At 44.4% G+C, this 18,643-nt stretch overlaps 1 protein-coding gene across 1 annotated transcript in view; it reads left to right on the forward strand.

The window, feature by feature from the left end:
- The window catches only part of LAMB3 (laminin subunit beta 3), a 2,309,994-nt gene that overhangs the window by 1,326,026 nt on the left and 965,325 nt on the right, over nucleotides 1-18,643 (forward strand). The gene's annotated exons all lie outside the window — the stretch shown is intronic.

The raw sequence follows: 18,643 nt of genomic DNA on the forward strand, positions 1-18,643 counted from the left end.
CGGTACTGTCCTCATCACCTGCTCCTCAGGTGATTAGAAGCTGCAGTACAGTCTTGATCTCCTGCCCCTCAGGTGATCACCTGCTGCAGTGCGGTCTGAATCACCCGCTCCACGGGTGTTCAGTACACATTGTATTACTGTTGCACAAAACACCTATCTTTACATCTTGTTGTCCTGTGTCTCGCTATACTCGCATTATTGGTGATTCTGCAGATCACCACATAATCAGGTATAGCATCTGTATTATTGGTGATACTGCAGATCACCAATAATCAGAAAATCTGTTCTTGCTGACACCAATCGTTACAGTTCACATGATAGATGCTCAGAACCATTCGTGGAACTAGAGCAAGGTTCAGAAACAACAGGATCAAGACACAGGGCTTGTGAATCTGAACCATAGCTTTTCAACTGTGAGATTGGAAAATTCAGATGCTGGGGTTCTAAGGCTACCAAACATGATTGCTGAGACTCAGAAACTGATGTAGTGCATCTATTGGTGTCTGTTGGATCAGACAGGAATTGATCTTTATCAACACAGGTAAATTCTACAGAAGTGTTTGTTGAGGCAGGCCATAATTCTTTGATTTCTGTTTCACTGAGCAAAGACTCATGAGTACTGGCTAGACTGGACTCAGAAGTCAGCAGGACCTCTGGATCCTCTGCTGAGAAATGTGTGCAGGGCAAGGTTAAGGAAGTATCAGTAGCTTCTGTCTTATTGGGTGTAATGGATAGCGGAGATACGGCCGCAACAGCAAGCGGCATGGCGGCTATCTCCGCGTCACAGCCGGCAGTTTCCGCCGCACAGTTACACGCTGGTGCTGTGACTGGTCCTTCTATTGCTCATAGACTAAGGGCTGCGCGCGCACACCAGGCGACAGGACCTTTATGCAACTAGAAGGGGAGTCAGCTGATCAGGCAATCAGCTGACTCCAGCTATGCTCCGGATTGGCTGAGTGACTGGGGCGGCGCTGTGGATAGTATATATAGGACAGGTCATTCAGTTGCTCCGCATCTGCTGTTGCAAATGCTACGTGCTAGCACTCAGACCTAGTCACATCCCATAGTGTGCTAGAACCAGCTGGAGCTGGGGATCCACACTTAGCCAGATTCTGTTAAGCTATCAAGCTTAAAGTACTAATTAAATTGTATTATTTGTTATGACCTTCTGCTAGCCTGACTACTCTTCTGTTTACTGATCCTGTACCTTTGCCTATCTGATATAGTTGCCGACTCCGCCTGAAACACTACTCTGATCTAGCTTTCTGTCTCTGTACCGTATCTGTCCGCTCATTGCCAAACCTGCTTGTCTGACTCTCCTATCCTCACCAGTGAGCCTAGTCACTGGTGAGGGATTCTCTGCCAGTATCACCTGCTTTACTGGTGATTACTAGCTGCAGTACTATCTGAATCACCTGCCCCTCAGGTGGTCGGTAGCTGCAGTACAGCCTGAATCACCTGCTTCTCAGGAGATTACTAGCTGCAGTACTATCTGAATCGCCTGCTCCTCAGGTGGTCAGTTGCTGAAATCCAGTCTTTATCACCTGCTCCTCAGGTGAATAGTCACTACAGTACTATCCTCTCTACCTGCCCCTCAGGTGATAGTGGCTACAGTACAGTCTGAATCACCCATTCCTCGGGTGATTAGTACACTTGTTGTAACATAGTTCCACCCGCTCTTCGGGTGAACTATCTCACTATTGTCTGTATCTCCAGCTTGCTGGAGTTTGCATTCCTGTGTTATATAGATATATTCCTATCTCCCAGCTCCTCTGGGAATAGCGAGTATCTCTATCATTACTGTTGCACCAAACACATACCCTTACATTGGTTGTCCTGGTCCTGGCTATACCAGTATTATTAATGATTCTGCAGATCACACATATTCAGGTATAGCGTCTGTATTATTGGTGATACTGCAAATCACCAATAATCAGAGAAATCTGTTCTCGCTGACACCAATCGTTACACTGGGAAATAACACTGAGTTATCCATGGTACAGGGTGGAATGACAGGAACATTTACTGGACAAGGCAGGGATTCAGAAACTTCAATTTCACACAAAAGGAGCTCTGAATCACTCGCTGAATCAGCCAAAGGTGCTGAAGCAGGCGGGTCAGAACGCCAAATTTGCGAATCTGGAGTCAAGTTCAATTGTGAAACTGGGAAACTCAGAGACACAGGTTCTGAGGTCGCCTGACTGGATTGCGGAGCCTCAGGAACTGAGGAAGTGGAACAATCTCCAACTGAAAGTGTGCTTTCCCTGGTATCAACTAATTGAATCGCATAAAAATCATCCAAAATAATTTCCCACACATCGATCAATGGAGCCACCAAGTCATATCCACACACACCAGTTTTTATTAGATTATAGACAGACTTAATGCATGCATTCAATACTGCTTCACTTTTGCACTGAAAAAATGACAGAATGAACTTGAATCACTGTTCAATTCACAGAACAGAGCTTCAATCTCCCATTTCTCAAATGGAGGATCCCATGCACACTTAACGACATCTGAACATTCAGGCTGACCACAGTTCACAGGTGTGGTTGTGGCAGGAACATGTATTGGGTTATTTAGCAGGCAATTGGCAGATTTCTTATCCCTAAGAACCTCCAAAACCTGTAACAAGTGTTGAACTATAGTATATGCAAATTTCCCTTGCTGCACGAATAAGTTGATTTGCTCAATACTCTGTAGTATGTCTTCGTAATCATATTCAGATTAATTTAAACAAGAATTTTTATTCTCCCTGGCTAGCAACAAAAGTTCATTAGTAGTTTCATAGGTCCATTTGACTCCCCTGAATGGTAACTGAATTTCATCATCTGCTAATGGCGGAATCTCATTACAGATCTGATGCGCAGTCTCTAAGGGCAACGACTCTGCTGGTTGTAAACATTTCCTGGAACGTTTACGCTTATTTCTATGTGAGACTTTAGCCTTTGCTGCCTTAGGCGATTTATTCACAGATGAAGGAAAGTTATCAGTACAACTATCTGCTTGCTGATCATCTTTGCAAGCAGTTAAAGGAACAGCTGATTGACAAGCTGCCAGGAGCTAATTAAAAGGGTAAGGCAAATTAGTTTTGCGCAGCCAGTTATGGATCACAAACGCTAAAAATTCCAGCAGTCTCTCTTTCAAATTGGTATGATCCAGGACATCATAAGCCCACTGAAACAATTTCCCCTTAAACAAGGTATAAACTAGCTGGGGTGCCCACGTTGAAACAGGAGTAGCTTGGAGCTAGGGATTGGCCAGAAACCTGGTACATTCAGAAAAAAAACTCATTTTTTGTTTGAGTGAAGTTTCTCAAACTTCTTGAAGGAACATAAACAGTGGCATATTTTCCGGAAGTCTCCTCCACAATGCGGATTTGTAATGGGGCTATCATAATGTTACGCTTGGTGGTATATTCTCCACAGTCAGCACGTGGTGTATATCCTGACGTGAAGGAGGTACACACGCTAGCACAAGGAACCAGGATATCCCCAGTTTAGTGGAGGAGAGGACTGACTCCAACAGGAGATGTGGCGCACAGAGCAGAGGTAGATCCGAACAGCCACAAACAATCCTTCCACTATAGTGGTTCAGCGCAAGGTAGCACTGAGCGCATAAACCAGAACTCAGAGGATCAGGACAGGTAACAGAATGAACGCTTGCTTAACTAGTCACTGCTTAAGTGACAGCAAGCGTCCATAACAAGACAGACTGGAATGAGGCAGCCAATGCGATTGCAGCGGTGGCGTGCCTCACAAGGACAGGACAGAATAGTTGGGAAATAGAGTCAAAGAAGGCAGACGTAGTACATACAAAAGGTAAGATTTCCTAGCGTATTACGATTACAGCTATCGATAAACTACAACGACTAACTGACATATGTATATATCGGCGATAAACCGATATATGACATAAGCAAGGAACACTAACTAAGAACTGGAGCAGGACTAGGAAGGATTCGCTACTTGTACGCAGAAGCGAGCGCAATCCACGCAAGGCAACAGGAACAGGACTGACTAGCTAAGCACGGGTGATCACGATACGCGCAACCTACCAAAACGTGCTGAAAGCTGACTGACTGAACACAGGATATAAACAGTTCGTGTACGTATATATCAGCGACACTGATGTATTAACGTAACACGAATACAAGGAAAATAACAAACACGCTAGTATGCGTATATATTGGCGATGAACCGATATATGATGCAAGACTAGCAAGTAACAAATACTGAATAAACAGAACAGGACTTAGAAGGACTCACTGACCCCTTTGCAGGAGTCAGTGCAGTCCACACGAGATCTAGGAGCGAGGGGGGCCAGAACAGAGTAACAGACTGATCTGAAACTATGATAGCCCGAGGAGCCCTGCAGGAAACAGGTCTTTATACTGAGGTCATCCAATGGGAGCAGACATGCAGATTCCCACACAGGTGAATGGTAATCATTCAATCCTGAGCTGTCCAGACCTGCAGAGCCACTGCAGATGGAATCAGCAACTAGTTTGAGTGCAAACCAAACTACGCAAGCAAATGCATGTAATGACATCAGAACTGCTTGGGTTGCAATACCACTACAGCCAGCAGTAAATGCTGCAGAAGCGATCGTGACAAGATGTTACAGTTATTAAGAGGACGTGCAACACTCTTCATAAACTGCAGATCCTACTATTCACCCCGTGAGATCTCTTTATTTATTTTTGGTTGCTGTATACATCCCTCCACAAACATGTATGCAGCCTGCGCTCCAAGATCTCGCAGATCAAATCACAGAGGTGGAAAGGGAGTACCCCGATTATTTTTTTTATCATACTAGGGGATTTCAACAGTGCTAAACTTTCCAAAGAACTCCCCAAATACAGGAAACACGTCACAAGCACAACTAGAGAAGGTAAGACACTTGATCACTGTTACACTACGACTAAGGACTCATATCACTCTATCAGCAGGGCAGCTTTGGAGAACTCTGATCATGCTGTTGTACAGCTTATCCCAACATACATCCAAAGATTAAAAACAGCCAAACCTGTAGTTACCACAATTAAGAAATGGACTAGTGAAGCTGTACAAAAACTGCAGAGCTGCTTTGATTTAACTAACTGCAATATATTTAAAGAATCCTCCAGTGACCTAAATGAATACACTGACGCTGTGACATCATATTACCTTTTGCGAAGAGTCCTGTATCCCCACAAAAAAGTGCACTAGGTACAATAAAGATAAACCCTGGTTTACATCACATCTTAGGAAGCTGCACCTTCGACCAAGAAAGGGCATATCGTACTGGCGATAAAGTCATCTACAAAGCTGCGAAATACAAACTGCAGAGAGCCATTACTGATGCAAAAAAAAGATTTTTCTAAAAAACTGGAGGAAAAATGTTCCAACGCCGACTCGTCCACATTATGGAAATCTCTACATGAAATTACAAACTACAAGAATAAATCTCCGCGTTCACCACACAACCTGCAGCTTGCAAAGAAGCTGAATACATTTTATTGCAGGTTTGACACTAGCAACAAAAGCCAAACACACTGTAACGATTGGTGTCAGCACACAGAGTATTTCTGATTATTGGTGATCTTCAGTATCACCAATAATACAGATGCTATACCCGATTATGTGTGATCTGCAGAATCACCAATAATACCAGTATAGCTTGACACAGGACACCTAATGTGGTAAAAGTGTTTGGTGCAACAGTAAGAAAGGTTATCTCCCGAGGAGCGGGAGATACAGACTTTACTGCAGCCAGTGGACCCCTGAGCTGCAGGTGGCCACTGGCTGTCCAAAAGCTGACCTCCTCAAGCGGAGGAGAGGAAGACTGTACTGCAGCCTAGGATTCCCTGATGGATTGGGAATCAGACTGTACTGCAGCCAGTGGACTCCTATGGGGTAGAGCCCCCTGACTGAACTGCAAGAAAGACTTCCTGAGGAGCAGGCAGCCCTTGCAGCTAATTGACACCTAGAGGGTTAGTGTCACGAGTAGTACAGTAAGACTAATCACTCAAGGGGTGAGTGACAGTCAGAAGGGTCAGACAGGCTGGGTCGGCAACACACGAGTAGATAAGGTACAGAGACAGAAGGCTGATTTGGTAACCAGGTACAGGCAAGGTTGGCAACTGGTAGACAGATGGGCAGAGGTACCGAATCAGAAAGCAAGAGAGAGGTCAACAGAGCCAGAGGTCATAACAAATATCAATACACACAATCCTAGTCTAAGGTGTGAGGTCCTTGGTCTTGACACCCGGGAACTAGTCTAAAGAATAACAAAGTATCCTATACTAGGGTGTGAGGTCCTTGGTCTCAACACCCGGGAACTGGTCTAAAGTATAACACAGTAATGACACAGCAATCCTAAACTTGGGTGTGAGGTCCTTGGTCTCAACACCCTGGAACTGGTCTAAAGTATAACACAGTAAACTTCAAGAGCGGAATCTGGCTAAGTGTGAATTCCCAGTTCCAACTGGTTCTAAAACACTGTAGGATCTGACTGAGGTCTGAGTGCTCACACGTTAGTATTCGCAACGGCAGACAACCTGCAACTGCCAAACAAGTACTATATATACTTACGGAGCTCCGCAGCGCAGCCCCAGCCACTCAGCCAATCAGAAGTCCAGCTGGGATCAGCTGATCGGCCTGATCAGCTGATACCCCTCCTGCTGGCATAAAGTTCCTGTCTTCTGGCGCGAGCGTGCGTAGCTCTCCATCTGTGTGCACTAGAAGGCCCAGGCAGACTAGACACATGTTGCTGCGCAGAAACCGCCGCCCTGAACGCAGAGACAGCCACCCTGCCGCTTGACTGCGCGGCGGCTTCTCCGCTATTCTTTACAGTACCTCCCCCCCTGAGGAGTGGACTCTGGACACTTCCCACCCGGCTTCCCAGGATGTGAGTCATGAAATTCTTTCTTTAATTCCTCCGCATGCATGCGACAATCCGGCACCCAAGTTCTTTCCTCCACACCATATCCTTTCCAGTGGACCAGATACTGCACAGAATTTTGCACTAAGCGAGAGTCCAGAATCTTTTCGATCTCATATTCAGGTTGGTCATCAACCATCACGGTCATCAACCATGCACTGCCGGCTTCAACAGAGACACATGGAATGATCTCACACCTCTCATACTGGCTGGGAGATCAATCGCATAAGTGACATTATTAATCTTTTTGGTCACTGGGAATGGTCCTATGAATCTAGGTCCCAGTTTGGGTGACGGTTGCTTCAAGGCCAAATGCCGAGTGGATACCCACACCATGTCTCCCGGGGAAAACTTCCATTCCACAGACCGCCTTTTATCTGCCTGTTTCTTTTGGGTCTGGAAAGCTTTCCCCAAGTTCCTCTTAACCATTCCCCAAATCTCCCTCAATGCTCTCTGCCAATCCTCCAGGGCCGGGAATGGTGTAGACGCCACAGGCAACGGGGCAAACTTGGGTGATCTTCCCAAAACTACCTGAAATGGGGAAAATCCTGAAGAGGAACTCTTCAGATTGTTATTTGCAAATTCCGCAAATGGCAAAAATGTTACCCAATCGGACTGAGCATCTGCGACATAACATCTGAGAAATTGCTCCAGGGACTGGTTAACTCTCTCAGTCTGGCCATTGGTCTGTGGGTGGTAGCCTGATGAAAATGCAAGGTCCATGTCCAGCTGATGGCAAAAGGCTTTCCAAAACTTTGATACAAATTGGACTCCCCGATCTGACACTACATTCTGCGGAATGCCATTCCGCTCGGAAAACGTGCTGGATGAAGAGATCAGCCAACTCCTGGGTCGAGAGGAGTCCTTTTAATGGAACAAAATGGGCCATCTTACTGAATCTATCCACTACCACCCAAATGACTGTTTTGCCCTCAGACCTGGGGAGTTTGCCTACAAAATCCATGGACAAATGAGTCCATGGCTCACTTGGCACTGGTAAAGATTGTAAAGTACCCACAGGTGCCTGGCGAGAGGGCTTACTTCTAGCACATACTGCACATTCCCTCACAAACTCCTTACAATCTGTTGCCAATGTAGGCCACCAAGCACATCTGGCCAACAAATCCTGAGTTCTGGTGGCCCCGGGATGACCCGCATTCTTATGGGAATGAAACAGATGTAAGAGTTGCAGGCGAAAAGGTATTGGTACAAACATCACCCCCTGGGGCTTCCCCTCTGGAACATCCTGTTGGTAAGGGGTCAGAGTGACCGTCCAATCTTTCCAGGTCTCAGTAGCTGCCAGGACTACCCTCTGAGGTAGGATGGTCTCAGGGGTTGAGGGCTGTACTGTCTCGGGCTTGAAACACCTGGACAAGGAGTCAGCTTTGATGTTTTTACTACCTGGGGTATACGTTATAACAAATCTGAATCTTGAAAAGAACAAAGACCACCGGGCCTGACGAGGACTAAGTCTCTTGGCGCCCTCAATGTACTCCAGGTTTTTATGATCTGTATAAACTGTGATAGTATGCTCTGCCCCTTCCAGCCAATGACGCCACTCCTCAAAAGCTAATTTAATAGCCAAAAGCTCTTGGTTGCCAATATCGTAGTTTTTTCTCTGCAGGTGAAAACCTACTGGAAAAGTAAGCGCATGGGTGAAGTTTGCCCTGCAAACCAGAGCGCTGAGACAATACAGCCCCCACCCCAACCTCCGAGGCATCGACCTCCACAATATAGGGGAAGGTGACATCCACATGTCTTAAAATGGGTGCAGAACAAAACAGTTTTTTCAGAGTAGAGAAAACAGAATGTGCCTCTGCTGACCAGTGGTAAGTATCAGCACCCTTCTTGGTGAGACTGGTGAGAGCTGAGACCACTGTGGAGTACCCCTTGATAAATCTACTGTAGTAGTTGGCAAAGCCCAAAAACCTTTGGAGTGCCTTCAATCCCACAGGCTGAGGCCACTCCAACACAGCAGAGACTTTTCCTGGATCCATGGAGAGGCCAGACGTAGAGATAATATACCCCAAGAAGGCAACGGATGTTACCTCGAAGAGGCATTTCTCCAGTTTAGCATAAAGTGAATTCTGTCTTAATTTCTTTAACACAAATTTGACATGTTTTCGGTGTTCCGACAGATTGGAAGAGAAGATCAGTATGTCGTCCAGATAAACTAAGACGAACTTCCCCAGCACCTCCCTAAATACTACATTAATTAACTTCTGGAAGACGGCCGGAGCGTTACACAACCCGAAGGGCAGCACCAGATATTCATAGTGCCTGTCGGGTGGGTTGAAGGCCGTCTTCCATTCGTCACCATCTCTAATTCGTACTAGGCTGTATGCGCCCCTTAAATCCAGTTTAGAGAAGATCTTGGCGTTGGTAACCTGAGTGAACAAATCGTCATTCAAGGGCAACGGATAACGATTTTTCACTGTAATTTTGTTTAACCCTCGATAATCTATGCAGGAACGTAGGCCTCCATCTTTTTTTTTTTTTTACAAAAAAGAATCCTGCCCCAGCTGGTGAACGAGAGGGATGGATGAAACCCTTGGCTAAATTCTCTTTGATGTACTTCTGCATTGCTACTTTCTGAGGTCCAGATAGATTATAGAGGTGACCCCTTGGAGGCATACAACCAGATCTTAAATCGATGGGACAATCGAAGGCACTGTGAGGAGGGAGTTTATCTGCCGATTTAGGACAGAACACATCGGCAAATTCTGCGTACTGAGTTGGCACACCTTTAACCTGAATCTTGGTGTTTCCCATGGTTACTTTCTCCAAACAGTGATGATGACAATGGGTAGACACGCTCTTTAGCTGACCTGAAGCCCAGTCAATCTGAGGGGAGTGAAGTTGTAACCATGGCATACCAAGAATAATGGTGGAGGTTGACATGTGCAGGACCAGAAATTGTAAACTCTCTCTGTGTAGCACCCCAACATTACACACCAACTCAGGGGTCCGAGAAAGGGGTTGTCTACTTTGCAGAGGAGAGTCATCTACTGCCGTGACCAAAAGCTGTTGGTCCAACGGGAGTAAGGGAATACCCAAATTTTTTGCAAACTCGTAATCTATAAAGTTAGCCGCTGAACCAGAGTCTATAAAGGCTTCAGTGGAAACAGTCTAACCCTCCCAAGTTATAGAACAGGGAAGGAGCAGACGATTGTCGTTTAGAGGTAATGACTGCACGCCTAGGGTATTACCTCTGACTACACCTAGGCGGCAGCGTTTCCCGACTTTTTAGAACAATTCTGTACCTTGTGACCCTCCTCTGCACAGTACAAACAGAGTTTTTCTGTTTTCCTGCGATTCTTTTCCACCTGTGTCAATCTAGAATGTCCAATTTGCATTGGCTCAGGCGGGGGCGACACAGGTGGGGAAGAGGCGTAGGAGACATATCTTACAGTAGTCTTACCCCGGGTCTGTTTTTGATAGCGTAAACGGCGATCGACCCGTACTGCTAAAGAGATTGTCTCATCAATAGATTTAGGTTCAGAATGTCCCAACATCAAATCAGAAACTGCATCTGATAAACCTGATAAAAAGCAGTCTAACAGTGCAAATGTTCCCCACCTAGCTGACACAGCCCACTTCCTGAATTCAGCTGCATAAACTTCTACCGGATCTTTACCCTGACGCAAAGTCTTAAGCTTCCGCTCAGCGGTGGAAGCAATGTCCGGATCATCATATATAATGGCCATTGCCTTTAAAAATTCCCGAACTGATGCTAAAGCCTCATGCTCAGCAGGGAGGCTATATGCCCATGTTTGTGAATCCCCTGACAAAAGGGTATTTATAAACGTGATTCTCTGTGTCTCAGTTCCTGATAAATTAGGTCTTAACTCAAAATAAGACAATACTCAATTTCTAAAGTTCTGAAAGTCAGATCTATGTTCAGAAAACTTTTCGGGTACAGACATTCGTTAGTCTGTAACTGAAGGGGATCGCACTGCATTCACAGCCATTTGGAGGACTTGTATGGACCCAGACCATGGTGGTTAGTCCATCAATACGGTTGTGGAGTGCGTCCATATTGTTTTTTGGGTCTGCTGTTCTGTAACGATTGGTGTCAGCACACAGAGTATTTCTGATTATTGGTGATCTGCAGTATCACCAATAATACAGATCTTATACCCGATTATATGTGATCCACAGAATCACCAATAATACCAGTATAGCTTGACACAGGACACCTAATGTGGTAAAAGTGTTTGGTGCAACAGTAAGAAAGGTTATCTCCCGAGGAGTGGGAGATACAGACTTTACTGCAGCCAGTGGACCCCTGAGCTGCAGGTGGCCACTGGCTGTCCAAAAGCTGACCTCCTCAAGTGGAGGAGAGGAAGACTGTACTGCAGCCAAGGGTTCCCTAAAAGATTGAGAATCAGACTGTACTGCAGCCTAGGATTCCCTAATGGATTGGGAATCAGACTGTACTGCAGCCAGTGGACTCCTATGGGGTAGAGCCCCCTGACTGAACTGCAAGAAAGACTTCCTGAGGAGCAGGCAGCCCTTGCAGCTAATTGACAATTAGAGGGTTAGTGTCACGAGTAGTACAGTAAGACTAATCACTTAAGGGGTAAATGAAAGTCAGAAGGGTCAGACAGGCTGGGTTGGCAACACACGAGTAGATAAGGTACAGAGACAGAAGGCTGATTCGGTAACCGGGTACAGGCAAGGTTGGCAACTGGTAGACAGATGGGCAGAGGTACCGAATCAGAAAGCAAGAGAGAGGTCAACAGAGCCAGAGGTCATAACAAATATCAATACACACAATCCTAGTCTAAGGTGTGAGGTCCTTGGTCTCGACACCCGGGAACTAGTCTAAAGAATAACACAGTATCCTATACTAGGGTGTGAGGTTCTTGGTCTCAACACCCGGGAACTGGTCTAAAGTATAACACAGTAATGACACAGCAATCCTAAACTTGGGTGTGAGGTCCTTGGTCTCAACACCCTGGAACTGGTCTAAAGTATAACACAGTAAACAAGAGCGGAATCTGGCTAAGTGTGAATTCCCAGTTCCAACTGGTTCTAACAAACTGTAGGATCTGACTGAGGTCTGAGTGCTCACACGTTAGTATTCGCAATGGCAGACAACCTGCAACTGCCAAACAAGTACTATATATACTTACGGCGTTCCGCAGCGCCGCCTCAGCCACTCCGCCAATCAGAAGTCCAGCTGGGATCAGCTGATCGGCCTGATCAGCTGATACCCCTCCTGCTGGCATAAAGTTCCTGTCTTCTGGCGCGCGCGGGCGTAGCTCTCCATCTGTGTGCACTAGAAGGCCCAGGCAGACTAGACACATGTTGCTGCGCGGAAACCACCGGTCTAAGCGCGGAGACAGCTGCCCTGCCGCTTGACTGCGCGGCAGCTTCTCCGCTATTCATTACACACACCAAGTCCGTTTGCATAATTTGCATCTCTGCAACAGGCAAACTGAGCACTCCTCCAGCCAGCCATCGTCTCCACCCCCTGTGGTGCCTCAGCACTCCTCCAGCCAGCCAACATCTCCACCCCCTGCGGTGCCTCAGTATCTACACAACACAGGATGCTAGACACAATCTACTAACCTGTCCCCAGACGTGCATGCTCTAACAATATGACAATCAGATGTAAATAGACTCTTCAAAAGACAAAACACTAGGAAAGCAATGGGGCCAGACACTGTCTCTGTGAAATGCTTGAAACTCTGTGCCGATCAATTAGCGCCTGTATTCCCAGACATATTCAAAGCATCTCTGGAACTCTTAATTGTCCCCGCCTGTTTTAAAAGCTCAACTATTGTACCAATTCCCAAAAAATCAAAACCTACGTGCTTAAATGATTACAGGCCTGTTGCCCTGACATCATTGGTCATAAAAGCATTTGAAAAACTGATAATGGCTTATCTGAAATCTATCACAGATCCCCTGATGGACTCTCTGCAATTTGCCTACAGGCCTAATAGATCCGCAGACGATGCCGTGAACATGTGTATGCATTATGTACTACAGCATCTAGACACCCCAGGAACCTACACCAGGATTTTATGTATAGATTTCAACTCTGCATTTAATACCATAATTCCATCACTGCTGCACAGCAAGCTCTCCCAGCTACACATACCTGAATCCATCTGCAGATTTCTTAACCGACAGGAGACAGCGTGTTAGACCTGATAAACACACATCAAGCTCTCTGACAGTCAGTACTGGTGCACCCCAGGGCTGTGTGCTTTCCCCACTGCTCTACTCACTTTACACCAATGACTGCATCTCCACAGATCCATCTGTTAAGGTTCTGAAGTTTGTAGACGACACAATAGTAGTGGGTCTAATACAAAACGGGGATGAGTCTGCATACAGGCATGTGGTGGGACAGCTTTCCTCCTGGTGCAGCAGCAACAACTTGGAACTAAATGCTTTCAAACCATGGAGATGATAATAGACTTTAGGAGATCTCCCCCCCAGCACCTCCCCTTAACCATAAATGGATCCACAAAAACCCAAGTAGAGTCATTCAAGTTTCTTGGGTCCACAATCTCAAACAACCTAAAATGGGACAACAACACTGCCACTATTGTCAAGAAAGCGCAACAGAGGATGTACCATCTATGGCAGCTGAAAAAGTTTGGCCTACCCCAAAATCTAATGGTGCAGTTCTACACTGCATTCATCGAATCCACCATAACATCATCTATGACTGTATGGTTCGGCTCCTGCTCAGCATTAGAAAAGGTGAGACTAATTCAATTCGGGTAGGAGGCGCCCGGTCCAGGTAGGGTTTTTCAAGTCGTGGTACTATTTAATAGTATGTATCATTTAAATATTAAATTCAAATTGCTTCAGCAAAAATAAAAACAGAATTAAGTTGTCCTACCTTGGTGGTGTACGGTGGGACATATAAACCAGTAGAGGTTCAAATTAGATAGATCAGTTTTATTGTGCACTTGACAACGCGTTTCGCGGCCCGTAGCCGCTTCCTCAGGTCAATAAAAAAGTGCCTTTAAGAAACAAATGATAGCTCTCAGATACTGGTAGGACATAAATCGATTCATATATTCACAAACACCTATAAGCATATTTATATATACATATATATATATATATATATATATATATATATATATATATATATATATATATATATATATATATATATACGTTCACAAATCCATGTATTACAAACTTAAAATTATCCTATGAAGCTTGAAGAAATGTAAAGGATGGAAACCGAGAGCCCAATATAGTGCAGTAAGTCTTGGTAAATGGAACAAGACAAAACAACAATAGGTAATATACTCACAAGCCTGGGTTACCACTAAGGCAACCACTGAAGATGCAGGTGGGGAGAATTATAACCTGACCCCACTCAGGTCTAAGAAGTCGCTCTCTGTAGACAGGAAAAAAACGGGGATACACCCCTCCACCAAGGGTGGACTATATCAACGGAAATTGAGGAGTAACAGAGGCGCCAAATTAGAGTAAAACAATTTAAAAACCACTTAAAAGGAGGGCGGTTGGTGGTTACCGCCCTCAAGTATATAGTGACCAGCCAATGAGTCGTATATAAATAGACAATATATTTATTAAAATCTCCAGGCAAGCAACGCGTTTCACGGGTCCAAAGCCCGCTTCATCAGGCAATCAATTTTGGAGATACACACGACTGTGTCAATTCCAAGGTAAGGCGCCAACTGTCTATAAATTGTCTATTTATATACGACTCATTGGCTGGTCACTATATACTTGAGGGCGGTAACCACCAACCCCCCTCCTTTTAAGTGGTTTTTAAATTGTTTTACTCTAATTTGGCGCCTCTGTTACTCCTCAATTTCCGTAAAATTATCCTATGTACAACGTGCACAAGGAGCTAGATGCTAGCATTTCTAATGCCTGAAGTATATATATATATGATGAACATAAACATTTATAATAATAAATATAAAATTAAAAATAACAATAATACATATGTAGGACAAAGGAGAATCCTAGTGTGTATATCAGTATGTAAATAGATATGGGGGGGGGGGGGGGGTAGGGGGAGATAGAAACTGTAGTGGAATGTAGGGCCTGGGGTAAAAAAAACGTTCTACTCCCGGGGGATGAGGGGGGGGGGGGGAGAAGGGGAGCTTCCATACCCCTTACCAAGGTGGCTTCACTGCAAAGGGTCTGTGGGAGTGGTGAAAGGGAGCGAGTCTGTGGCCGCCTGTGTCTGTGGGTAAACTGACTATGTGCGTCTCTTGCAGAAAGAGGGAGCGCCGATGGCGCTCGTATGTGGCGCGCAAAAGTGGTTTGCCACCTGGTGGGAATAGGTCAGGCTTACCTATAGTCTCCGGGATCCAAGTATCCGGACGCCAGAAAGAGAAGCGGCGTCCCCCAGCAAAGAAATAAGATTAATGCGGATAGCTCCGTAAGAGGCGCGCGAGACTTCCTGATGACGTCATTCCGTCTCGCGCGCTGTGTAGAGGATGGTGGTCCTGAAGTTCAATTGGAATGCAGAGCAAAGCCGGGTGTAAGCGGACATTTTTAGGGAGTCCATCTCTAAATATGGAGGTGGACATTTTGGGAAAGAAGAGAGAAAAAGGGAAGAATCGAGAGCCCCCAATAGTGTATTATTGTTGGTTTGATTGACGTGAAAGAAATAAATGGTAAAATTATACTCACAAGTATGGGTTGCCGGGTCAGGCAACCACTTGTATCACAGACGGGGAAATTAGACCTGTCCTCACTCAGGCTAAAAGTTGCTCTCTGTGTAGAAGAAGAAAGGGTGTCCACACCCATCCACCAGGTGGATATCACGTAATGAGAAAAACAGAGGCGCCAATAGAGTAAAATATGATTCCAATTAAAACCAATTAAAATGTGGGTGGCAATGGTGGACAATCAGTTTGCAACGCGTTTCACGGGACACAAGCCCGCTTCCTCAGGCAAAGCACATACAGGCAGGAGCAACTGGAACGAAAAAACATACAACAAAGGACCCATATAAAATTGAAATAAAAGACAAATACATCACACAAAAACCTTAATCATCACAAGACCAATAATAAAGAATAATAAAGATCAGCACATAACATCAACTTGGTTTGTCCGTTTTTTTTCCCCCTGATCCCCCATCCCCCTCCCCTCCTCCCCAACCCGTAATTTTCCAGGTCCTCGAACTCAAAGACTTTATGAATATGATTTTTATCATGATTTATTAGAATGTGTCAAGCGACGAATATAACTGTATTTGATGTTTACTAATCAGATATTATCAAGGCTGACCAATTATATGGTCTATTGGCTACGGACAAACCAAGTTGATGTTATGTGCTGATCTTTATTATTCTTTATTATTGGTCTTGTGATGATTAAGGTTTTTGTGTGATGTATTTGTCTTTTATTTCAAATTTATATGGGTCCTTTGTTGTATGTTTTTTCGTTCCAGTTGCTCCTGCCTGTATGTGCTTTGCCTGAGGAAGCGGGCTTGTGTCCCGTGAAACGCGTTGCAAACTGATTGTTTATTTGGAGTACTAAATTGATTAAATTTATATTGTTAACCATACAAAGTGGTCTTTTGCTTATTGTAGGGTAGGCAAGTCCACCATTGCCACCCACATTTTAATTGGTTTTAATTGGAATCATATTTTACTCTATTGGCCCCTCTGTTTTTCTCATTTTGGGAAAGAGTTGGCCTCCAGGTACAGTGGACAATAACGTAGGAGATCCCAGCTCAGGGCGACAATCTCACCATGTATATGTAGCAAGCACCTTCTGCTGCCCAGGGGGCTTATAGTGTATTCATGAACTCTGCTGGAGTTAAACTATCCTTTTTAACCTAAGAATATGGATAATGGATTGGGGTCCTAGTAGTGGGGATTAGAGCGGAGGGGAAAGGGGCTACAATGAGGGAGGGAGAGAGGGGGGACAAATTAATTGGGGCTTCATGTACGTGCTACGTTTAGTGGGTCCTACAGTTGGCCAGATGGATGGTTACACATTTATGGGGGCTTCTATTTCATAGATTATGCTCCAGGCATATATTTAGGCCTTCTGGTTGCAAAGTGCTTAATTGGAAAATCCAATACATTTCTCTAGCCTTCAAACTTCCCTGTCTATTTGGGATTTTTTCCGGGATTTGTTCTATTGGACAGATGATTGCTCCTTCTATGGATTGGTTATGATGAAGCTTATAATGTCGCAAGAGACCGTGTTTCATGAAACCCTTTTGTATGTTCCTTTTGTGCTGCCCCCATCGTATCCTAAAGGATTGGGTTGTTCTACCCACATATTGGAGTTTGCATGGGCATGTTATTAGGTATATAATATATTTACTGGAACAATTAAGTGAGCTCTGGATGATGAATGTTATTCCAGTTGCTGTTGATGTGAAACTCTTTTGATCCTGTCGGAGTTGTGAGCAGCAGAGACAGCGTGATTTATGACATGGTTTGCTTCCCTTTTCTTTCTTCTGTGTTGTTTCTATGATAGGGTCAATTTGGATCCTGCTTGGTGCCAGTATATTTTTAAGTGTTTTCGCACGGCGAAATACCTGCCTGGGTTTATTGTTTAGGTTGATTCTGAGGAAAGGATCATTCATAAGCAGAGACCAATGTTTATTCAGAATATTTTTGATGGATCGGTGGTTATTGGAATATCGTGTTATGAAACTAGGTTCTAATTAATTATTTCCTCTTTTCGTTTCCTGCTGTGTATTAGGTTCTTTCTTCAGTATTGACTCTCTGTTGGCTGTTCTGGCTCTTCTTTTTGCTTCAATGATGAGTTTTTTAGAAAAATGCTTTTCCCTGAATTTCTTTGTGAGAACTTGAGCTTGAGTGTTAAACGTTTTGACATCCGTGCAATTTTTTCTGACTCTTAAAAACTGACCGTATGGGATATTTGTTTTCCAAAGTTTGTAGTGGCAACTGTGAAAATCAATGTATGAGTTAGAATCAACGGTTTTGAAGTGGTTTCTGGATTTTATATGTTCCTTTTCATAATATAGTACCACATCTGGGTATTCAATTTCTTTACTACTAAAGCTTGATGTGAACTTAATGCCCCAGTTATTTCCATTAAGGTATTCTTTGAAAGTATTGATGGATGTGATGTTTCCGTCCCAAATAATGATCAAGTTGTTTATATATCTTTTGTATAAGACTATATTTTTGCAGTATGGGTTCCCTGGGCCTAGTAGAAGGGTTTCCAGTAGGTCCATTGTTAAATTCGCATAGCTGGGAGTAAACCCCGCCCCCATCGCGGTACCCCTGATCTGTAGGTAAGTGGTACCCATAAATTCAAAGTAATTGTGTGTGAGCATGAAAGCTATGGCTTGAATGATGAAGTATCTTTTCTTCTGTGGTATCCTTTCGCTGGAGTTTAGATAATGCCAGACTGCCCGAAGTCCTATATATTTTTTTTTTATTGACCTGAGGAAGCAGCTACGGGCCACAAAACGCGTTGTCAAGTGCACAATAAAACTGATCTATCTAATTTGAACCTCTACTTGTTTATATGTCCCACCGTACACCATCAAGGTAGGACAACTTAATTCCGTTTTTATTTTTGCTGAAGCAATTTGAATTTAATATTTAAATGATACATACTATTAAATAGTACCACGACTTGAAAAACCCTACCTGGACCGGGCGCCTCCTACCCGAATTGAATTAGCTGTAGTCCCTTATATATTAAGGGTGATTTTAGTCGAGGGCCCTCGACTGATAAAAATCTTTTTTTCGGAGCA

This window comes from Hyperolius riggenbachi, chromosome 2 (genome assembly GCF_040937935.1).
Source record: "Hyperolius riggenbachi isolate aHypRig1 chromosome 2, aHypRig1.pri, whole genome shotgun sequence".
Classification (NCBI taxonomy): Eukaryota; Metazoa; Chordata; class Amphibia; order Anura; family Hyperoliidae; genus Hyperolius; species Hyperolius riggenbachi.